This window comes from Palaemon carinicauda, chromosome 1 (assembly GCF_036898095.1).
Source record: "Palaemon carinicauda isolate YSFRI2023 chromosome 1, ASM3689809v2, whole genome shotgun sequence".
Classification (NCBI taxonomy): domain Eukaryota; kingdom Metazoa; phylum Arthropoda; class Malacostraca; order Decapoda; family Palaemonidae; genus Palaemon; species Palaemon carinicauda.
Genome location: NC_090725.1, coordinates 75054959 through 75080245, shown reverse-complemented (window position 1 = coordinate 75080245; position 25287 = coordinate 75054959). Strand labels below are relative to the sequence as shown.

Here is a 25287-nt window from a genome sequence, read left to right as displayed (position 1 = left end):
TAATAATGTAGCGTATTTTAACTTAGTTCTCTATGTTAAGGAAGTTTTTTGTAGTATTTCTGTATAATATTATCGGTCGCAAATGCCTAGTTCTTTATATATCGACGATCAAACTAAAGCAACTCAAGTCTTCTAACAAGATTTTTTCTAAGACTGTTGTTATTGTTATTGTTATTGTTTTTGCTCAAATGAGCCCTGTAACCACTACAATCCGCAGACAAACTAGTCCACGATGACGTTTGGCCAATCACAGCGCCTATCCACTATGACGTTAAACAGGTTTGGCCAATCACAGCGCCTATCCACTATGACGTTACAGGTTTGGCCAATCACAGCGCGACAATACATTATCTTACCTAGGTCTTTCATCATATCGTTCTTAGACATGGAGGCCATACCGAGCACGTCATCTCATATTGCACAAGAAGTTGAAATTCCATCTTCTTGTCCTGACTGTTTCCTAACTTATACAATGAATTTGTAGTAACTTATTCGGGGAGTATTGAAAACTAGTGGATTTGTGCCAGAGACACAATTTAATTTTACAAATAAAAATTGTCCTGCATGTCATGGAAGCTTCACAACGGCTTCACGTTTTCCTAAAAGCAGCAGCACATCTTTATGAACCAACAGTTTAAGGTAAGCTTCATTAATTTATAGAGTATATTATAATGGTGATAGTATAACAATGTATACATCAGTACCATCACTTTGGATTTGGTTTGATGGATGCTTTAGGTAGTGGCCGTAAAAAGGGGGGGGGGGTCGCAGGGGCTAGGCCTAGATAGGGGTACAGGGCCCTAGGTTAGGTGGTTGTATTAGGTTCGGTAGTTCCCCGAAAATCACTGTGGCCTTAAGGGGGGCGGAGCCCTCCCTGGTAGGCCTAGGTAGGGATACAGGGCCCCTAGGCTAGGTTAGGTGGGTTTATTAGGTTCTGTAGTGCCCTGAAAATCACTGTGGCCTTAAGGGGGGGGAGCACTCCCCCGGTAGGGGCATAGGGTGGTGGAAGGATAAGTATTCATTTGCGATGGAAATAAACCTGAAAATCAATCAAATCGCATCATAATGCAACAGTAAAACCTATGTTTTATGTTGAAAGCAATTAATGTCCATAAGTATAAAAATACCACCTTTCCAAATATTGCCACAGGGGTGGGGCAGCAGATGCACTCACTGAAGAGATGGAAAAAGCTAAGACCTCTTCTGTGTTTTCTTGGGCGTTACCAAGACAGACAAGGGAGAAGGTTTAGCTCTCTTCTTCCCCGTTAGAGCATACACCTCCCACTGCACATGAGGATGGTTGTGAATAAATCATGACCCTTGCGTGTGTGGATCTACAGCCAGTTGCAATGTTCACCCTTTCCACACCTTCCTTCACATCCATCACCATACCAATCAACAGTAAAGCAGCCCATTCACGATCAGTAATTACTGAAGGAATTCCTTCAGTGTCAGAACTAGGACGTCCACTAACGGCCAGTGCGTTCATCAGTGTAGGATAGACTACCGTGGTGATTATACAATCGAAATGGCTTCCTCTATTTTTTGTGATAATGAATTATTGTTGATGGGATTAGGGCTTGTATTTTTGAAAAGGTAATTAGTTTTTTTTTTGTTTAATAAATAAATAACAAATAATGTGTTTTTTACCTCATGTGCTTGTAAATTCGAGGAGGATGTTCTAATAGCTTCTTGATCCTTAAAAAACATTAGATCTTCATAGTAAGTCCAAGTTGGCGTATAAACTTCATCTGCCCCAGTTCCTGACCGCATAGAATCTTCGACTTTTTTTGCTTCTTTCCTGAAATTACTCCTGTAGATGTTGATTTTTTTCTTCACTAAGTCTGTGGTTGCATCAGGATACTTTTCTTTAAGTTTTTCGGCGAATTTTCCATACGCTTCGTTTTTTTTTTAAATTTTATTCAGATAATGTTTTGACTTAATTTGCCAAAGGCATGGCTGTTCTTTGTATAACTGAAAACATTCGCCCTAAAATTCTCTATCTTCGGGCATCTTAACTACTTAAACGTCACTCAAATCTCTGCATCAACATTCCTCACACACTGGCCATGCGGTTCACACTGATAACTTAACTGACTGGTAGCCATTCACGGTCAATGTTCCCTTCAGTGCTCGTTAGCCCCGCCTCCAAAATCAAGCCGAGTTTGATTCTCATCAGTGTAACTGACAGTTGTACTGACAGGCCTCAAACAACCCCATTCACGATAATTTTTGCCAAGTTTGAAGGAATTCCTTCAGTAATTACTGATCGTGAATGGCTTGCTTAAGCATACACTTCCTGCAAGGTTAAAAAGGGAAAAGTTCAGATAAGGGTGCAATGATACGTCTGTGCTCCTTGCAGTCGAAATTCAGTGTTGAAAATGATGCTCTTCCGACAGGTAGTGGGACTGGCCTACTTGTTTTCGTATAACACCTGTCATTAACTACCTTGTTAACTAATTCAACAGATATTCTAGCTTGCACTGAAATAGTCTCCCTATCTTAAGACTAAAGGATTGTAGATGCATAGGAAATGTAAAATGTTACTGCAGTCTATTAGGTTAATGAAAAATTAGAACCATTTTTTAAATATTTTTCGTCATATAAGCCACGATTAGGTGAAATAAATCAAAGCACTTCTAAAGAGAAAAATATCAAAACATCAGCTTTGACAAGTCTGTTATTTATTAACTTAATACACAAGTACACTGAAGATTGCCAACATACTCTTCATTTTATCTTGATAACAAAACAATATACTGTTCTATATCAACCTTTATCCAGAAATGTTAGGTAAAACAGATATGGGGTGTTAAATGCCTGTTTGTTCCGTAACCGAAATACAAACCACGCTATTTACATTGGGTTTACCTTTTAGCGTAGCTGAAATGGCGAGCCATTAGAATTTTAACGAGGGTGTATTACCCCCGCGCTAGTTAGCGGGGGGATAGGGGAGTGGTAGCTAGCTACCCTTCCCCCCCCCTCACACACCGGTGAATTGCTTCACTTTCACTTTTGGCTCGGACATGGACAGACGTCTCTGTCTTTGTCCTCGCTTGGCAGCCATTGTTTGTTTTGTCTTTACTTGATCACTTACTTTTCTTTTACTAAATATATATGTAAACATTTTCTCATGTTTATGTATATATTTGAGTATAGGAATCAGTAAGTTTCCTTTTCAGATTTTGTGCTTGTGTGTGTAGTGTACGATATCCCCGTGGAGCCCTCGGCAGTTAGGCCACCATGGTGTAATTTCATGGGTCGCGATCGAGTTTGACTTCGGTCTTTCTCTCTCTCTCTCTTGAGGTCGTTCACCCTTTTACTACGTTACTTTTACTACGCCTTTGTAGCTTCCTTCCCGTGTGGGGGGTTGCTACGCCGTACGTTTTGTCTCAATTAGTTTATGAATCTAATTGTATTTGTTGATTTTTCAGCTTTGTAGAACGATTCCTTTCGGGGTCTTCGTTCTTTCTTAGTGTTCATTAATTTTTAAATTACATAATTACATAGTTACATAATTATAATTGTTATAATTCTGTGTTGGTTACAACTCTCCTTCCGTGAGTGTAAGTGGTTGTGAGGGCACGTGCCTGTTGTGTACAGTAATTCTTGTGTTCCTTTCCCTCGGGATTCCTCTTCGGAGCCTTCCCGGGGGGAATGAATGTTAACTAATGTTTTTTGTTTCATTTTTCACAGTTACCGATCTAGTTCGTTTCTGTAATGTGACAACGGAGTGAGCTGTCTTATTGAGGCCTGGGGATTCGGCTGTTGCTGCCTCCCCTATAGATCTTCGTCAGGGGCGTGTCTCCTTCTCCTGGAAGTACTCCCGTGACGATTGACAGCTCTCCAGTTCATTTTAGAACACTCAGGAGGCTCTCCTCCTTGGGTGGGTAACTTTCCTTCCGAGGGAAGTTTTTCCTGTCCAGGCTTGAGTTTTTCCCCTTTTGGAGGGTTCTTCGCTTGCCTTTTTTTCGTGCCACTATGCTCTTGGTGCTGAGCGGTCGCACCTGCAGTTACGCTCAAGGGGCTGGGCAACTGCAGGAGCCCCTCTTCGGAGGATTGCTCCTTTTAGGTCACTGGCTGACCCGTCTCTTCCACGAAGTGTTTCTCTTTCGTTCGCAAGAGAGTAGACTCATGGAGACTCCTCTTCGGAGGACTCTTCTGCTGTTGTTGCGGTTGGCCGCCTTCGCCGTAAGGCTCACCGTCCGCTACGTCGTAAGGGCCTCCCATCTCCTTATAAGGGTGCTAAGAGGCGCCTTTTTGAATCTCCGTATGCAGCCTACACCTCCTTCTTCTTGATCTTCCGCCCCTGGTGCAGATGGACAGCAATCTGACCTCGTCTTCCGACGGGCATCGGTCTTCCCGACGAAAAACGGTCTTCCGACGGACATCAGTTTCCCGACGGACAGACAACAGTCCTCCGACGGACATCAGCTCCCGACGGACAACTATCCCTTCGGGGCAAAGGGTTGCCTCCCACGGAGGTTCTTCCCTTGCGTGCAGGGTTCCCCTGTGCGCCCTTCTGCAGTGTTCTCTCCTGCTCAGTGTTAGCGCACAGGAGCTCTCCTGCTCATCAGTGCTTTCCTGATCGCTAGCGCTCTCCTGTTCACCAGCGCTCTCCTGTTCGTCAGCGCTCTCCTGATGATCATCTCTGCTGTTCCTGTTGGTTCCTGTTACGCGCCCTGTGCGCCCACGTTCGCCCTCGCGATCTAGAACTTCGGTTCAGGTCTTGGACAAGGACTCTTCTTTTATGCACAGGCTTCCACGCGTTGCCTTCTGCTCGCCAGCGATCATCAGCTCACCAGCGACCACAGACGCGTCAAAGTTCGCCTGCTCGTCAGCGATCTCCTACGCGTCAACGATCGCCATCGATCTGCCACGCGTGTCAGTTCCCCTGGACACCATCAGTAGCGATCTAGTGCTCGCCTGCTGTGGACCACGATCTCCGGTAGCTGAGTCTTGCCGTAGATCTTCCTCCTGCTCGCCAGCGCTCAACTTTACTTCTGTCCTGCTGTGCGCCAGCTTTCTTCAATCGCCAGCGCACATCTGCGCGCCCTTTTCATCCACGCACCAATGGGTGCCAACGGTTTTTTCTGACCGTCTAGGATCGCCTGATTATCAGCTTGCTTCAGCGCTCACCTTCCTGATGCACCTGCACGCCTTCTGTTAGCGCGATGTGCGCTAACCATCACTAGTCTCTTACGCGTTAGCGATCGCCTAAGCGCCCGCGCGATTTTTCGCCTGCGCGCTAGCGTTTTGTTAATGCACCACCGCTCGCCAACGCTCCGTCGCTTGCCGATGCGCCATCACTTGCCAACGCGCCTTCACTCGCCTATGGGCCATCGCTCGTCAACCTACGCTCATGCGCGACCGCGCACATGCGCTCCAATGTTCGCCCGCGTGCGAACCAACGGTATTCCGTCGCGCGGACCGGCGGGGTTCCGTCGCGCGGACCGGCGGGGTTCCGTCGCGCGGACCGGCGGGGTTCCGTCGCGCGGACCGGCGGGGTTCCGTCGCGCGGACCGGCGGGGTTCCGTCGCGCGGACCGGCGGGGTTCCGTCGCGCGGACCGGCGGGGTTCCGTCCCGCGGACCGGCCGGGTTCCGTCCCGCGGACCGGCCGGGTTCCGTCCCGCGGACCGGCGGGGTTCCGTCCCGCGGACCGGCCGGGTTCCGTCCCGCGGACCGGCCGGGTTCCGTCCCGCGGACCGGCCGGGTTCCGTCCCGCGGACCGGCCGGGTTCCGTCCCGCGGACCGGCGGGGTTCCGTCCCGCGGACCGGCGGGGTTCCGTCCCGCGAAGGTCGGCTTGATTCCTGCAGTATCCATTGCTCGCCTACAGGTCATCGCTCGCCATCCACCAGCTCTCGTCCTTCCTTCCACGCTCGCCCTCCTTCTGCGCTCCTTCGCGCACTTTCGTTTGCGTTCCTGCGTGCCCGCGCATGGATGCTTCCACGTTCGGCAACGCGCAAACCATTGATTTACCATTGCGCGAGCGCCAGGGCGATTGCGACCGCGATTCCCGTTGGGGTTTCGCAGCATGACCAGCCTGGCGAGTCTTCTGGAGCGTATTTCCAGAACACGGCCTCACCCCGTAAACGCAGAGCATGGCACATGCAAGAGCAGGAAGAATCTTCAGGGAGGTCTGAGCAACATTCTTCTTTCCAGAACCTGGGTTAGCCCTTCCCCGTCATTCCCTGGAGGGGTTTTGCCGGGGAGCTTTCCATTCGAGATTTCTCCATCGGCCAAGGGGTGACTGGTTTACCCCTTCCTCTTCTCCATCTCGTGGAAGGGGCTTACCTGGTCCTTTCCCTCCTCGGTTGCGACCCGAGGTTTTGTTCAAGGAAGCTACAGGAAGTTCATGGGTACTTTCCTCCTCTCGGGCTCAAGCACCTTGGCGTTTCATCGCCAAGTTTCGAACTTGCGGGCAAGCTCGATGTTGGACCATCTGGACGCAATGACCGAGGGCTTCCTCTCGGGTGTCTCATCCGTGGATGTCGACAAACTCGGACACCCTTCCATCCTTGGGAAGAGCTTGTTTGGGCCCAAGGACAGAGACATAGACAGCGGTTGTACGGGGAAGTCGACTTCCGTTTTTACCTCCCCGAGGCGCTTTCTTCCAGACCCTGCAGGCCTCCAGCGCCTCTTTCTTTCAGTCTCGTCGGCCTAAGTTATCGGACCGGCTACGGCAACTAAGACAAGGTGTCCAATAGCAGTCCCCTCCTGTCAGGAACAGGTAGCACGGGAGGCTCTCCCTGGGGGGCATAATCCTAGAGGGAGCGGCAGAGTTCACGAACTCTAGGATTGGCAACCTCCCCCTTGCAGGTCTCACACTGGGAGGATGCCTAAGGTTACTCATCCGGATAACATCTTCCCGAGGCCGATTCCTGCACGATCTCCGTGATCAGCCAAGGATATCGCGCCTGCCGTCTCTGTCAGCGAATTCAGTGTCACTGAACCTCTATGCCATGGGGTCGGCAAGAGTTTTGCCCGTTTGGGCAGAATGATCCATGCCTTAGGAGGAGGTCCTCCATAGGATCGTCGACGGCTTCACCCCCCCGGCTTCTTCAGTCGATCCTTTCTCGTAGGAAAGCATCTGAGACGGGTGTTCCGTAGTCGACCTCTCAGCTCTGATCAAGTTTGTCGAACAAACTTCGTCCAGCGTGGAACAGCAGAATCGATCAGACTGGTATCGAGGCGACAGGACTCCTTAGGCCCTGGATCGGAAGGACGGGTACTTTCAGTTTCCATTCCATCCATCTTCCAGGAAGCTCTTGGAATTCAGCCTAGACTACAGGTGTTCCTGCTTAAGATGCGGTCTGGGGATCCCACCGTGGCATCGCAGGTTTTTCCCCAGAGAACTCTCCCTGCTTTCCTCATGGCCGCTCAGGAGCGGGCTTCCGCCTCCTTCGCCTTTTGGAGGTCTGGTCAACTCCGGTAGGCTCGGGTTCGACCTTCTTCAACGCCGGGACAAGCTTCCACATCCTTACCATGAGTGAGGGATCATGGTAATTTGCTAGGAGCCTTCTCTACTTCTGCCTCAACATCTGGAGTATCTAGCCATGATATTGAGTCAACGGCCTTACCACGTTGGAAACCCCGCTTCTCGTCCGTCCAGCGAGGTTAAGCAACGTCGGGTCTGGTCGGTACTTGGATGGGTGACCGCCTGGGGTCGCCAGATGCTGTTGCCGCCTCCTCTGAGCCTTCCCTTCAGTTGACTGTGGCAAGGCTGAGGAGAGTCGCAGTACTTGTTCTCAGTCAAGCAGAGCTTTCAGCCCTACCTTGGAACGTTTCCTAGGTCTCTTTTTCCTCATTGACCCGTCTAAAGTTCCGAACGGTCGCCTCAGGATAAGTTCCCTGTGGGGCGGCCCAAGTTCCGGTGGTTTCAAAGCAACGATTAACCGGACTTTCTAGCCCCTATGGGACCAGCGGAGGGATTAGACCTGCAATGGGTGTTGACCTATGGAACCTCTTGTTGGGAGTGGATATTCTCGTCCTTTCCCCACATTTTTTATGCTGTTCTCGGACTCGTCAAGAAAAGGGGGGGGGGGGGGCATGTTCCGGTTCAGGCCTATGGTCAGGACCTGAAGGATACCTCTCCATCATTCAGGCAGGCTTAGGGGCCGTAGTCTGGCCCCTCTACAGATTCTACAGCTCCTGCTGAGTCGCTCCGTGCGCGACGACTTCATGGTACTGGCGTGTTCCAACCAGCAAGGGACGCATTTTCATACCTTCGCATCTTGCAGTAGAGATACTGAGATGATTTGAGATCCTCTAAATACCACTATCGGCTCGCTCATTCCGGGCAGAGGAATGTTCTCGCCGACTATCTGAGCAGAGCCTCGTAGATAGAGTGTACCTGGGGGTCTTTGGCCTTTAGTAACCAGCAAGTCCTGGCCGGGGGGACCTGATCGCAACAGCTTGGAACCTCGAGCTTCCGCTGTTCTTCCCCCCCAGTCTCAGACCCCAAGACACTTTGGCAAGATGCATTCCGGTGATGGTGGGACAACATCGACGCCTGCGTCTTCCCTCCTTTGTTGTCTATTGAGAATGGGTCTCAACAAGACCAGGTTGTCTGTCAACCTTTCAATGGCCCTGAGAGCTCCACTGGGACTATACGCAGAACGGTTTCCGGACCCTCTGCTTCCCCTGACGGAACTCCCGGGAGAGCTTCTCCCATGGCACAGGCTACTCAAACAACCACACTGCAACATCTTTCACGAGCCGGGGCCTCGCTTCGGCTTCACGCCTGGAGACACTACGCCTCCTCCCCAAGAAGAGACAACCCGCTACAGTCGCGGGGCAGAGGTCACGTCATCTGCGATAGTTATCCGCATGGGTCTACCAGGCTAAGTGGAGAGTCTTCTGTGGTTGGTGTCGTGGGAGATATACCTCTTCTCTTGAGGCCTCTTCTCCAGCAATAACGAACTTATTGCTTTTCGGCGGGAGGAAACTCCTTTCCACTCTCGGCAGTGAAGCCTGTCGCTCAGCCTTTCCCTGACCTTCAAGCTGAAAGGAATAAACTTTTTCCTTCCCGCTGGTCCTTTCCTCGCTCATGCGAAGCTGCGAACGTCCCTGCTCCAGTCGGAATGAGACCTCCAACATGGAGCATGGTTCTGACTTTTTAGTCCCTTAAGAGATCTTCTCAAGACCCTTTACGTCAGGCATCTGATCGTATTCCGTCTTGGGGCTCCTGCTCACTCTGGCCGCGGCCAGTGTGTAAGTAATCTTCTTGGTCTTGTACGACTCTGCCCTTTCTAAGGAATGGGGGAAGGCAACATTCAGGTTCGCTCCTGAGTTGTTGGCTAGACTCAGAATCTTGGGGTCCCGGCCCTTCGGTCCAATTCCTTCAAGATTTCGAGTCACCATTCTGTATCAGATGCCCCAAAACCTTGTCCTTCTTGCCAGTAAAGAAATCGAGGGGTTATCTTTGGGAACAGCTGCAGTTTGTCCTCACGTGCAGCCGTGTTGGGAGCACAAGAAGGACACGGGGGAGAGTCACCAGTATACCTCTTCAGCTCGGACTCATGAACATTCATCTCGACCTGAATCCAGACCCTCCCCTGTCACGTCGCCCTACAGCACGATGTCGGATACATCGCAACGTCCCACGCCTTCGAGTAATACTACTCTGTGACGCAGGTGCTACAAGCTGGAGTCTGGAAGCGTCTAATGACCTTCGCAGCCCGCTTCCTGCAGGACGTGACCCACAGGAGTATCGATACGTTTCTATCGCTCTGTGGTGGCTACACAACAGCTGGTCTAACCTCAGGCTCCTTTTTGGACAGGTAGCAGAAGGTTAAGGGCATTGTCATCAGGTTTTAGTCTGCATGAACGAAAGAAGTATGTCTGGCCCTTACTTCTTTCTTCATCTTCCCCTCTACTGGGAAGCAGCATCCTGGTCTCTGCATAGCTGACCTCAAACCTCTGCAGGTAAACCATGCTTCCTTGTGTTCCACGTGTTGACAAGGTAGTATTGGGAGCGTCCTAACCCAGAGTTCCTTCTGGAACTCCAGGTCAACTGCCTAGGACGGGTCACACTTCTTCCTTCACACACAAGCTTATGTAGGCCACACGGTTCCTTGCGGAGCAAGGAACTTGTTGTAGTGGTTTGCGGACTGTGGCCAGAGGTAGCACCCGAACTGCCTAGTGTCCGAATGCCGACCACAACCCGACGTTCACTACACAACAAATATACAATGGTGGAATACCCAAAAAACCTAAGTAACAGGTCAAGAGAACGGAGCTCTGGGCACCACCCCTTGATTTATACTGGGCAAGGGGACCCAGCTTGAACCTTGTTATTAATCATACCTTTCCTTCTCTTGCCTTTGGCTTGCCGATTATAAGTAAAGGTATAAGAACATTAGGTGAAAGGGAATATTATAATTAATAAAGAAACACACTGTGGGAGGAAAGAATTATGATAAATTACTGTACTTAAGAGATCGTAAAAAACAGTGGCTGGGGAAAAGAAGCCGTGGTGGGAGGTTTCTGAAATGAAATGCTGTACTGTATTCATAAAACACAAAATAATACTTATTTTTGAAATAACTGTTAAGGTTATGTTAGCATGGACCCATCAATCCAAATAGAAAATTAAAGGCAAAATTAGCATTCCTGTATGTCAAACTTCAGCATTCGGGTAATAATATAAACAAACTAACCAAACAAGATTTCCACAGGTGGGGCACTCATAAGTGTTCCTATACAATACTAGTATAAAGAGAGGCACTTCTAACCGTGTATCTATTTGGGCAAGTACCAGTATGCCATTTCAATAGTTCCAGTTAACTATTAATGTTTATGAAACTTAAACATTTGACTGACTCCACAAAAAGACGTTTTTAGGCTCCCTTACGTTCACTTGGTTCTGGAGCAAACATTTAAAAAAACTGTCCATCACTAAGTTCCAGTATGGAATCACCTTTTGTGATCTGGTGATGTGGAGTAACAATATCTTGATCCTTGTTGATGAAATCTTGGATTCGCAAGGTTTTCAACTGTCGAAGCTCTTTTTCAACTGAACTGAGAATACTGAAGAAGGGCCGTGCCTGATGTCAAAACTCCTCTAATGACAACATCTTCTAGCTGAGCATTGAAAATTGAGTTCAGTTGCCTCTCTAAAAACAAAAAAACTACAGAGAGTAGGGCGTACTGCAAAAACAAGTGTGGTTAGACAACTGGTAGGACCAAAAAATATTACAATGCCCTTTAGAATATAAATAATGCTTCAATTCATGACTTTCTGTTATAAAAATAAATGAATTTATTGCTGGCAAAATATGTAAACCTATTTAAGAAAAATTGAAATCTTTACAGTGAATATGTATAAGGAAAATCATTATCGTACAGTACTGGGGCAGAATATCAGACATTATGACAAAAGGGAATTGATAATGAGTGTTACTTTAAAACATATATAACCCAAGCTTGTTATATGTGGAAATGGTTTGTATTTTCCCCAACTATTATTAATTTTTTTCACATTCCCCCCCTCTAGATTTTTTGGTCCACTCAACATTAGCAACAATGCCCTACACCAACTTCATATATTCAAGTGAAAATTTTTTTTTTTTTACCTTGGGTACAATAAGTTTTTTTTCCATAACATAAAACAATAGGAATAGACAAACTATCAGACAATATGGAAACACAATACTTAAAAACAAAAAATTTGATTACTGTCTATTCCTCCCAACAATGCTTCAATAAACGGATTTTGAGCGAAGCGAAAAATCTATTTTTGGGTAAGATGGCCATGTCGTCCTGATGGAAGTTCCTTAAAGGCAGCTTCCTAGGGTATATTACAACTACGGCGATATTCCCAGAGAATTTACCTTAAGGTACCCAGAATTCTAACTCCTGGAGCGAGTATCCCTAAAAAAGACCTTAGGGATATCGTAAATATCAGCGGACGTATTCTTGACACGCCTCATAGCAATCTATACCCCGAACAGAGTTAACACTTCGTAGGGGTCAAATGGCAAGAAAACGAAAACGATAAGAAAGGGGGGAGCCGTTCGTAAGGCATCTCTCCTCCCCGTTTCGTAAGCGTGCCCTGCGCTGCTCGCGGCGCCATCTGTATTCCTTGTAGCGATACACGAGGTGCTACGGATACTGTATGTAGGGAGGGGTCCTACAGCCCTTTTTTTTTTTTTTTTTTTTTTTTTTTTTTTTTTTTTTTTTTTTTTGAAAAGGGACAGGGCGGGTCCATCAGGACGACATGGCCATCTTACCCAAAAATAGATTTTTCGCTTCGCTCAAAATCCGTTTTTTGGGCTCAAGCCATGTCGTCCTGATGGAAGTATACCAGAACATTACTGTATCTGTGGATTCTCAATACGTGCCGTACTCCTCAGGAATGTTTCTTAGTCAACTTGACTGAAAGACCTAAGATGTTACCGTTATACATCTTTTCACTAATCATAAGCCATGAAAGCGCTTCCTGCCCCCTACAGGGAGGAGTCCTACTAGACTCTAGAAACGAACGAAGAGTACATATACCTATGTATGAATCACTCGCAAGCCAGTACAATATAGTGGTCTCACTCTATATGAAGTAAAGCATAGTCCTTACGGAACTACAGCATCCAAGGGAAAAACCCCGACCAGCACCCTGGTCGAAGTAGAAATAGACAAAAAGGTTATATCTGCGTAGGATTAAACTTGCTGCCGCCACCGTCCTCAGAGAAAGGTGGAGCCCTTTATGCTAAGGAAAGTATAAACCAGTGCAACAAGGCTTGCATTAAGGAACAGGCTATTATAGATATCCCCGATTAATATACATAGGCTGAATGCTCAATAATTAAAATGAAATCAATATAGGTGAAGGAGACGCAAGGTTCCCGAGAACAAGTTTATTGAATAACAATAAATAGACATGGTTACCACAATTATATACATATGATAGGTGGATGACCAACAATATACACAAGTACCGTAGTGCATGGATGTATGGTTATCTGAAAGAAAACAATCAGGTCACTTGTCACATACCAAGGTATCAAAGTTAAACGTCCATGTTACTATCCACTGACATTAGCGTCAGAAACGCTCGGCACACCTGTCTGTATTTGTGCTACAATCACCATAACGCTGGAACAGTCACTGTGGGCTCCCAGAGCCTTCATTACTAGTTATAGCAATGCATATAACTATACACTCACCCAAGAATCAAAGTCCCAATTAAATCCACTGTTCCTCGCAGAGTTAAACAGCAGGGTTAACGACGCAACCAACTGCTACCACAGACCTCTTTAGCTGCTCCACTTGCTTAGCATAGTGGCGAAAGAATACCCTGGAAGACTTCCAGCCAGTGTATGAACGAAGGTGTTCAAAATCCATAAAGTTAAAGAAGTTTAAGGATGAAGCAACTTTCCTCGGATCATGACCTGCGGGTGAACTGTCAGGATCCGCTCTGCGAATAAAATATGTAATTTTCGCCCTAAGTTGATTTAAAGATAAATTCGAGCCCGATGTTTCTCCTCTGAATAGTTGGCCCCCATGGAAGTCTGAAGTTCTACGAAGATAGACCTTTAGGCATTCTACGGGACATAGAGATGCATCTTCTTTCAGAGGGCAGATTCTCCAGGGACCCCACCTGTTGGTGGGCAACTCGTTCTTAGCGAGAAACGTAGGGTCCGGAAACAGGTTCAGTTCTCCCCCATCCAGGAACTGAACCCGGCCCTCCTCTCTCGAGAGGGCTACAATCTCACTAACTCTGGCCCCAGAAGCTAGGGCAAAAAGGAAGATCACTTTTTGAGTCAGGTCCTTCAGTGCACACTCCTCATTATCCAGTAATGAGGCAAAATGAAGGACTTTGTCTAAAGACCATGAAATAGGCTTTGGAGGAGCTGAAGGTCTAAGCCTAGCACAGGCCTTCGGGATCTTGTTAAACATCTCGTTAGCGAGGTCTACCTGGAAGGCATATAGAATGGGTCTTGTCAGAGCTGACTTACATGTAGAAATCGTGTTAGCCGCCAGCCCCTGTCCGTGGAGGTGGATGAAGAAGGATAGGCAGAACTCCGTAGAGATCTCGTGCGGATTCTTGTCTTTGACAAAGGCTACCCATTTCTTCCATGCTGATTCGTACTGCCTTCTAGTAGACTTACACTTATATTCTTCCAGAAAGTCGATGCTACCTTTCGAGATTCCGAACCGTTTCTTCACCGCTAGGGAGAGAAAATCATGAGCTGCAGGGTCCGGGTTTTCTGTAATGAAGCGTAGACAGTCGACTTCTGGACTTGCTGGGACAGAACTGGGTCCGGGAGTGGTAGAAACTCTAGTCGTAGTTCCAGAGCTAGAGGGAACCATACACTGTTCGGCCACTTGTGGGCCACTATTGCTGCTACTCCCTTGAAGGATCTCAGTTTGTTGAGGACCCTCAACATCAGATTGTGAGGGGGAAACAGGTAGATCCTGGACCATCTGTTCCAATCGAGGGACATCGCATCTACTGCTTCCGCCAAGGGGTCCTCGTACGGGGACACATATCTCGGCAGCTTCTTGTTGTCCTTCGTCGCGAAGAGGTCTATCTGCAGTTCTGGGACTTGACTCGAGATGAAGGAGAATGATCCTGCGTCTAGGGACCATTCCGACTCTATCGGTGTAACCCTGGATAGAGCGTCCGCGGTCACATTCCGGACTCCTTGAAGGTGAACTGCTGACAGGTGCCACTTCTTCTTCTCCGCCAGTCGAAATATGGCTAACATTACCTGGTTGAGAGGTGGAGATTTCGATCCCCGCCGATTCAGACATTTCACTACCACCTCGCTGTCCAGTACCAACCTTACATGGATCGAGTGACGTGGGGATACTTTCTTCAGGGTAAGAAGCACTGCCATAGCATCTAGAAAGTTTATGTGAAAAGTCCCAAATAGCTTGGACCAGGTCCCTTGCACTTTTTTCCGATGGGAGTGACCTCCCCACCCTACCTTTGAGGCGTCTGTGTGGATTGTCACTGACGGGGGGGTGGCTGAAGAGGTACTGACCTCTTTAGACGACTGGCTTGAGACCACGGTCTGAGAAGAGAACGTAGCCGAAGTGGGACCGGTCTCTTCAAGTCCCTTCGCTCTTTTGATGCAAAGGTTCTCCAAACTCCCGCTGCATCTTTCAGCTGTGCTCTTAGCACTGGGTCTGTTACTGATGCGAACTGAAGAGAGCCGAAAACCCTCTCTTGTTCGCGTCTTGATATCCTCTCGGAACCTAGAAGTCTCTTGACAGACCCCGCTATTTCCTTCCTTTTCGACCTTGGAATGGAAAAACGGTGTGACACTAGATCCCAGTGAATTCCCAACCACTGGAACCTCTGAGCTGGAGAAAGACGAGACTTCTTTCTGTTGATCATGAAACCTAGATATTCCAGGAACTGAATCACCTGTAGGGAAGCCTGCAAGCATTCCGCTCTGGATGCTGCCCACACCAACCAATCGTCCAGGTAGGCTACTACCTGGAACCCTTTTAGGCGTAACTGTTTGAGCGCTGCGCTCGCAAGCTTCGTAAAGATCCTTGGAGCTATGTTTAGCCCGAAAGGCATCGCTCTGAAAGCGTAAAGTTTTTGTTGTAGCTTGAATCCTAGGTAGGGGGAGAGACGGCGACTTATTGGAACGTGCCAATATGCGTCTGACAAATCGATGGAGACGGTATATGCCCTCTTGGGCAGTAAGGCCCTTATGTGTTGTAACGTTAACATCTTGAACTTGTGGTTCATTATGAACTTGTTGAGTGGTGACAAGTTCAGAATGACTCTGAGTTTCCCCGAGTCTTTCTTGGGAACACAAAACAGCCTCCCTTGGAACTTGATGGACTTTACCCTCCGGATCACCTTTTTCTCCAACAGTTCTTGAATGTACTCCTCCAAAACGGGGGTGGAGTGTTGGAAAAATTGAGGGCACAGGGGCGGAGTACTGTACCAACTCCAACCCAGTCCATTTTTGAGCAGGCTGTGGGCCCAGGGATCGAAGGTCCAGCGATCCCGGAAATACTGTAGTCTCCCACCTACCGGCGACACTTCACTTTGACTGCCCTGCAGTCTTGCCTCCCTGGCCGCGACCACCTCTGAATCCTCTTCCCCTAGAGGGGCGTCTCGCCGAACCTCTGGCTGCACCTCTGGGCTTTGCTCGAAACGTGGTCGATTGCCCTTCGAACACTGGATTGAATGCCGGGGATGCTGATGACACGGCTTGGGGTACCCATTGGAAGGTGGTCGGGGTCTGGGCTACCAATTGTGGTACCGGAGGCAAAGCTGGCTGCTGCTGCTGCTGTCGTTGTGGTCTGAAAGGCTTGGCTGGACGGGAAGAAAACCTCGATTTCTTCGCCTTTCCTTTCGGCTGAGGGCCCTCATCAGGGGAAGACTTCCTCTTAAGGGACAGGCCCCACTTAAGGAGAAGATTACGGTTCTCAATGGCTGCCTTGTCCACCACCTCCTTGACCACTTCATTGGGAAAGAGATCTTTACCCCAGATGCTAGATGAGATGAGTCTCTTGGGTTCATGCCTCACTGTGGCCGAGGCGAAAACAAACTCCCTACAGGCCCTCCTCGCTTTGACAAAGCAATAGAGGTCCTTAGTCACCGTGGCCAGATGGATCTTGGCCATTACCATGAACATCTCAGGCATCTTGGGGTCGCTAGCCATTGTCTCCATGTTTGTCTGGAGAGACATCGAGGCTGCCAGACGCTCCTTTGTATCTAATTCCCTCCGTAGGAGGAATTCCGACAACTTGGGAAGGTTTTCGCCGAACTGCTGACCTGCAATATCGGCGTCCAACTTCCCAACCGAGAAGGTGAGGTGTACCTCCTTCCAGTCCTTGTTATCCAACGGCAAGGCCAACGACAGTGGCTTGCATTCCTCCAGAGATGGACATGGTTTGCCAGCTTCAACCGCCTTCAAAACGGCCGCGAACCCTTTCTGCATAAAGGGGAAGGCCCTAGCCGGGGAGGATACGAGGGAGGGGTGCTTCTTACTTAAAGCAGCAACTTTAGAGTTTGAGAACCCCCTCTCCTTCAATGCAGATGTTAAAGCAGCTTGAGCCTTGGAGTGATCCAGGATGATCACCTCCTTCGGTTCCGTCTCCTCCTTCGAGGCCGGCTCCTTCTTCAGACGGACATAACAGTCCGGGTAGGCCCCTCTGCTGGGCCAGAATTCCACCTCCTCAAGGGGAACTGAGCCCAGTTTCTCCGACATGACGATCTTCCCGACCGTCATCGGCATGTGCTCGGCATATCTCCACGGGTTGGCATTCGAGCACAGAGGAAGGTCCTTCACGTTGAGCTTCTTTGGAGGTCCACGTGATGCTGTGATCTTCTGCATCTGGAGCTCCATTGCAGCGGCCTTCTGATTATTCTCCCTCTGCATCTGTTGTATCATACCAACGATGGAAGAGAGAGCCTGTCCCAGCTCTGCTGGAAGAGCGGACGAAGTAGAGGGGATAGGTTCAGGGGCCTGAACCGGAACGTCTGAAGGTACGGGAACCTCTTCCTCCACGGCAATCGGATCTTGATCCTCCTCCTCACCCTCTGCGAGGAGGTCCTGTTCCGCACGGTCGGACAAGTCAGACATCTTGTCATCCAGCTGGATGTCCTGCATGGCATCCGCAACATCCTCCTCCACTGGGATCTGGACGAGAGGGATCTCCGGCCGAGGCTGGGGAACAACAGCGTCAGTAGAAGCCTTGGGAAAAAGGTATGCCCTCATCTTCTCATTAGGAAGATAAGGTCCAGTGGTGTTCTTCTGGAAACCCCTTACCCATAAACGGAGCTTCTCCCTCGCTGCATCCCTTGACTCCGCCGACCTAGGGGATTCAAAAGCCTCTGATAGCAGGTTAGTACATACTGCACATACCTGCAGATCCCAGTAGCGATGATCATCATTGGAGGCTGCGCAAGCCGCGTGCCTCCTACACGAGACATGTCCGCAAAAGTTTTGCTGCGGACATTGCAGAAGACACTATCACATTTCGGATGCTCCTCCTGTAAAAGAAGAAAATTTCCATGAATATCAAGTGAATTTCAATTCACATGTAAATATGAGCATTCACAAAGAATAAGGGAAAGACACCTACTTGTGAAACCCACACAATCACCTGTAGAAGCCCACCAGCCATAAAATCACGTAGTTAGTCTTTACTAGAATAACCAGAGATCATATTTCCCGAGGGAAATTAGGTGTAGCTCACACCTAAGGTAAGATGTTACCATTCTGGCTAGAGATGAAAAGAATTTTCTTTTTATCCTTGTAAGGCGACACCAAGTGATTGCACGAAGCAACACAAGTAAGTTAGAAAAAACAGTGTTGTAACCTACTATATCATGGTCTCCCTTGGTAGAATACACCACCCAAGAAAGAACTGATACAGTACATGAGGGTGGTGTGCCGGCCGGCTCTTGCCGGTCAGTACCCCCCCCCCCTTTTTTTCCAAAGGTAGGTCTCAAGTATACAACTTCAGATCACCCCTATTGGGGAGAACTCCAGTTCCCATGCCTGAACCGGCCGGCAGTGGTTGGCGGTCCTTAGCCACCCGGGTAGCACCGTGTTGCCGGCCATCACTCTTAGTGGCCGGCTAACCGAGCAATGTAGCAGGCCGGCCGGCAGCGGTAAGCAAACCCTGCCGGCTGGCATTCACACCAGGTAGCGCTCGGCTGCCGGCCGCCACTCATAGCGGCCGGCAGATGAGCAAAGAGACCGGCCGGCAAAGGCATATAACCACCGCCGACCGACAGCAAGAGAACTAGAGAACACCCCCTACCGACGGCCGGCCCTTAGGCCGGCAGACGGCAAGGACAACACATAAGAAGACAACAGAATGAGTGCCGGGCTAAGAGGCTATGAACCTCTGCGCCCGGCACCCGAAAGAGTGCCGAGAGGAAGGGGAGACACTAAGTCAGGCTTCCTAACCACTGCTTACTGAATCTACAGACGGCAGCAGTTGAGGGACCAAGAAAGGACCGGGCAGCACTCAAAAGATAGGGTCTCTGCCGGTCGGCACACTCTGCCGGCCGACAGGGGACCACGTCAGTTCCCCATCCTAACCTAGGCTAGGTACGGATGCGGACGACTGACACAAAGGAAACGGAAAAATAGAAGGGAAGGACAGAGGGTCCTGTCCAACCTTGCCTTGGTTAAGGATCATTCCCAACTAAGAAAGCTCATCTCAGCCAGAGAAATCCAGGGAGGGAGGCCGGCACTACTGGCTGCCTCCCTAAAACCAAGGCAAGGAAGGAATTGCCATTCCGGAAAGGGAACATATCCCGAACCCGGAACGGCAAAGAGGACAAGTCTGAGGGGTTACCGAGCGAAGGGATCAACTACCGGAACCCTACAAGGTGATCCAAGGAGGATAAACCTCCTATGCCCGTGTCAGGCAGCAAGGGAGACTCTGCCCCACGCTAGACCAACACGGACTCAGACTAATACACTGCTGTACTGTCCCCCTCTGAACCAATTCAGTTGGAGCAGGAAGGTACAGTACTACTCCAGCATAGTTATATTTGAAAATTACTTCAAACAAACCACTAGAGTTAAGCCTAAGGCTTAAACAGAGGGAAAGGGTTTGCCCCTTCCCCGAAGAGAAGGGAGCAAACGGGGAAACAGATAATATTATAATGACCTAAGACAACCTAGCCTAGGCACTAAGAGAATCGATTACCTAAATCACCGAAACTCACTCCAATACTATCTTGGAAAATACTCGAAAAAGGGCTTATATGTATAACGTTGCCTAACGCTTTAAGCAATATAAAATCACACTTGGAAGACTAATTATCATGCAGGAAGTACAAGGGCCAACAACTAGGCTACGAAGACTAGTGTTGGTCAGCCTAGGCAAATCTTTCGCCAGGCGCACTACTATCGCATCATAACAGAATTCCTAATTAAGCTAAGCAGCTAATTATTAAAGCGTAGGGGGCTGGGAACGTCGCTCTTGCTAACAAATAAATCCTATTCTAGCGAGCGACAGCGTCCATGACACCTCCAGCAGGCAACAGCTCTTGTATCAAAGATAACTCTTTTAATTACTTTAATTTTAAACAAGAGCCTACATTTATACATAAAAGAAATAGTACTCAACTTATCCGAGGCAGAAGAAGTTGGAGAAAGCATTATAAGAGAGTAAATCCAAGATTTTGGTAGTAACACAGGGAAAAACACCGAGTCGTATAGCTACGCAAAAAGGAATACAGATGGCGCCGCGAGCGGCGCAGGGCACGCTTACGAAACGGGGAGGAGAGATGCCTTACGAACGGCTCCCCCCTTTCTTATCGTTTTCGTTTTCTTGCCATTTGACCCCTACGAAGTGTTAACTCTGTTCGGGGTATAGATTGCTATGAGGCGTGTCAAGAATACGTCCGCTGATATTTACGATATCCCTAAGGTCTTTTTTAGGGATACTCGCTCCAGGAGTTAGAATTCTGGGTACCTTAAGGTAAATTCTCTGGGAATATCGCCGTAGTTGTAATATACCCTAGGAAGCTGCCTTTAAGGAACTTCCATCAGGACGACATGGCTTGAGCCCAAAAATATACAATATAACAATTTCCAGATCATACAGAAAACATCAGTATTACAGGTATACATTCAGGGTCTAACAAGGGAAAAAAAATTACATCCATTAAAGTCCAAAATCAATTTAAAAACATACAAAACTCATTGATTTTGGACTACAGGTGTTACCTGATAAAAGCAATTTACTGAATTTATTATAACTGTCACGGTCAAAATCAATTTACAGTACAAAAATAAATGCAACAGTTACAGAAACCGTGACTAAATAAAGATTTCCTCACACGACGTGTCCCTTTCCCAGCCTTTCAGATACCCAATGTCGGAATTAAAATATAACTAATAAGAACAAAAAAGGGTAATTACTATCAAAACTTTCTTTAAAAAAACTGTTCAAAGATTAATTCAGTGGGAGAATTATAGTTCTTCTTCTGAGTCTCAAAATTCTGTCTCGGGACATGCGCCGGGATTCAGCAATCTGCTGGCGAGCCATATTAATCTCTCGCAGCACAGGAGACAGGCTAAGCCGGCAACTCTCCAGATACAGGCTGGGTGTCTTCAATCGATCGATAACCTCGCATAACAGTTGGTATCTGCGGGTGATCGACATACTTTAAGGTAAACCAGAAACAGAATCCGTAGACTCAGAAGAGGACAATAAAAATCCCGAAAAATCAGGCGATGACTCAGGGCAACGTTGTGTTTCGGGAGACCCAAACAGTGTTGTAGCGTTCAGGTTAGATAAACCTGATTGTGCCACTTCAGCCTCGAGCTCTGACCGGTATTTTAATCCACCATCAGAATGTAGGAAAGGGTTTGTATTCTGAGGTGACTCAGGAATGGAGGATGGTTCCCTCTCTATAATATTTGTCTGGTCAGTGAGACGAGGTCTCCACTCCAGGGCTCGAGACTGAACTAAAGGTAGGTTAAGAACAGGACCTTTTGACCTAGTCCATGGGGGACTAAATCCACTAAAGGTGGAATCTTCAGGCGACAGTCGGTCGTCACAATCGGGTGGCAAAAAGCCGAGAAAGTCATTATCAGGATAAATAGACACTGCTGATTCAGAAACAGGGCTTTCTAAAGTAGCAGGTCTTGACCAATCTGGACTGGAACTCTTGGAAACACCAGAAGGTATTTCCAATAATGGAATACTGGAAACTTCCCAGAATTCCCAACTCCCCGGAGGATGAACGATACCTTCCTCTTGGAAAGAAGCAGCTAAGAACTGGGGCGTAGGCAATTCAGGAACAGGACAGTGAACCACCGACTCGGGAGACAAAATAGGAGTTTTACACATTTCAGTGGGGCTGTTCTCCCACAGTTGGAGGACCAAATGATCTCAAAACGATTCAGGCTTTAACACAGGAGTCTCATCATAATTTTCCGGAGGATATAACCAAGCATCCAGTGCTTTCTTTCTCTCGTAAGTCCTCGCTGGCTAAAGAATGGGCTTAGGCTGAGTAGTAGCTCTAGTAGGATGGTGACTTTTCCTCCGTCGTCGGGACTTGATACAATCTCGAGACAGAAGGTAGGACGCCACTACTGCAGCCACCCCATAGGAGTCGCCATCACTACTAGAACTAGAACTCTCAGAGACTTCAGAAGGAGCAGGACTGTCATCCATGAGTTCTGGACTATTCAGAGAGTCTGTAACAGGATCAGGACCCTTCGGATACCAGAGAAAGTGCCTCCTTAGATAAACTGGAGGTTCAAACCAGGCCTTTAACTGGATATGGTGAGCTTTTACCTGTTCACCATCAGGCAGTCTCTGCAGCTCATAGGTGACCTTATTCTCGTGTACCTTAGTAACACGGAATACCCCCTCAAACCTAGGGATGAGCTTGTTTGTCAGAAGGTGTCCCAACAGGTGCACCTTCTTAAGCACCAGAGAACCCTCTCTAAACAGTTTTTACCGAGGATATCCTTCAGCCCATGGGTCTCTCGTTTCTGCTGATAGCAACGGGATACTATCAACATCGTGAGCACCCTTCAGTATGTTCTCAGCTGGAGTACAGCCAATCTCAGTGTGGTGGGAATGGTTGTAGCTGAGAACTGCTCGGGATAAGCACTGGTCCAATTTCCGAGATTCCCCAGAAATCACCCTCAGTAACTCACCAATGGTACGATTCACTCGCTCCACTGCACCGTTACTAGAGGGTTTATACGGAGTTTTTTTCACATGTACAACATTATACCGCTCCAACAACTCGGTAAATTCCTGGGAAATAAACTCAGGGCCGTTATCAGTCAATATCCGGACTGGAACACGAGGAATAACAGGAAAAACTCGGTCTTCAAGCGCCTGGCATATCGTACTGCTCTTCTTATTCCTTATGGGTACTGCTGCCACCCACTTGGAATAATGGTCGACTACCATCAGACACCCAATAAAACCAGTACTGGTTGTAGGGAGACTCACAAGGTCCATAGCAACCAATTCAAAGGGAGAAGAGGTCACTATTTTCAAGGTCGGCGGGGCAACCACCTCCGTTGAGACCTTACAAGTCTGACATTCCCAACACGTTCGGCACATATCTCTGATTACATTAATCAAAGATCTGTGCCAGACGAGTCGACGGAGCATTGCAATCATTTTTCCGATCCCCCAGTGAGCATTCTGGAGGTGTGTCTCGGCAACTAGGTCAATCAGGACATTGAAGGTGACTACTGGGACTACTGAGCCGTCTGGGTTTCGCTTCACTAGCAAACCCTGGTGAACTTCCAGGTTCGACCAACATCTCCTATAGGGTAGACAGGAGCGTGGAACTCGAGATGCAGGAACCCCAGAGTAGATCATCTTAATGACAGATTGAATCTGTCGATGATCTCCTTGGATCTTGGACACCTGACTGAAGGACAGAAGAGCATTTCCGGAGAACACTCCCTGATCAGATTCAGGATCAGTTACCTTCATAACAGTGGTCTCGGTATGCAGGGAGGAGACTGAGAGTACCTTGGGAGACAACTGAAGAACAGTAGTGTGGTCATACACCAACTGTTCTCGGGGTGAATCCAGTGTCAGGTAGGCTGCGTCCAGTATATTCCTTCCAAGAACAAAACAAAAGTTAATGTCTTCGGCAGCTACCACCGCATAGTTAAACAGCGGTAGCCTCCACCCAGAAGGACACTTCACCTCTAACTGGACGTAGCCTAGAATGCTGGTGCAGAAACCAGTCAACCCCTCTAGCTGTTCTCCTGACAGTACCTGGTACTCTATGCCAAGTTGGCTCAGTACAGACTCACTTACTAGACAAACCTGTGCTCCTGTATCAACAAGAGCACAAAATAAGGTCTCCTGCACGAGGTGCCTTTTCTGTCACGTACTGGATTACAGGACAATCCTCTGGCGCTTCCTGATCATCAGTGATCAAGCCCTCAGCGTCAGGAACACGAGATTTTACCTCCGCCTTATGGCCCAGAATCACGTCAGTTGGAGGGACGTAATTGCGGAGCTCGATCAGAGGATTAAAATGCACTCCAGACAGACACTGAAGATGCACACACTGAGGCTCAGTCACGGATGGATCACGATAGACTACGGGACAAGTGGGACCCCAATGGACCCAGATTTCCAGGTTCAATAACTTTGATGCTGCCAATAGCAACTCCAGAGCTGGGACCGTACCTGGAAATCTCATTGCCTCGATCCTGTTCCTGCTGGTCTTGTCCAGTTTGAAGCCTAGTCGACCGGCGTCTTTCAGAAACTGCTGAACTAAGGCATCCCGGAGCTTGGCTCCCTTCAGCGGAGAGTCGGGTGCGACACCTGACCCTTCTGTCCAGCAGTTCACAACTAGCTCCAAGGATTCGATGAGAGAATCTGGACCACCACGAACCTCCTTATACAAGGCCAGTCCAGTAGGCAACTTGGGAGTGCTAGGTTCAGTAGCAAACAGACAGTCAGTTAATGCGGGCCAGCGGGATAACCAGTTAGCGGCGGCATTCTGATCTCCTGGACAGTAATTAACAATAAAGTTAAATTCGGACAGGTCCTCCAGTGTCCGTGCTAGACGACTGTCCACCATCTTCATGTCATGAAGGTATATCAGGGGACGGTGATCAGAATGGATCACGAAGAACTGACCATAGAGGAAGGCCCTGAAGGTTTTCACTCCCCATCGCAGAGCAGCTAACTCACGCTCAATGGTAGAGTAACGGGTCTCGCAGTCAAGGAAAGTCATAGAGTCGTACGCTATAACCCGACGCTTCCCTGGATGCTCCAAGGACTCCTGGCACAGACAAGCACCAGCACCTTCACCCGAAGCGTCAACAAACAACTCCAAGGGTTTAGCATCAGCGGAGTAGTCAGGGTATGACAACAATGTCCTCTTTGATCAGTTCCTTCAAGTGCACAAAGGCACTGTCCATATCTGCAGTCCACTTCAGTTTCCTAGTTCCTTGAGATTTTCGTCCTCCAGTCTTCGCAGATAATGGTTTGGCTATCTGTGAGCACATGGGGATAAACTTCCTTTGGAAGTTGACCAGTCCCAGGAATCCCCGTAACTCACGCACAGTGGTTGGTTTAGGGAAGTCTTCCACTTTCTGGATGTATTCTGGTAGCTTACGCATACCAGAACGTCCAACCAGATGACCAAGATACTGGACCTCGGCTTGAACCCAAGAACACTTCCCGAGTTTTATCTTGAGGCCGTGCTTCTGGAGAGTAGCCAAAACTTGTTCTACCAGTTTCAGGTGTTCCTCGAAAGAAGACCCAAGTATCAAGATGTCATCAATGTAGACAACCACCTTGGCTTTCGAGAACTCTTGGAGAATACTCTGCAATTCTCTCT

At 48.4% G+C, this 25287-nt stretch overlaps 1 pseudogene; it reads left to right on the top strand.

The window, feature by feature from the left end:
- The first annotated feature begins 7568 nt into the window (after nucleotides 1-7568).
- Nucleotides 7569-7687, top strand: LOC137659163 (5S ribosomal RNA; annotated as a pseudogene).
- Nucleotides 7688-25287: the final 17600 nt, after the last annotated feature.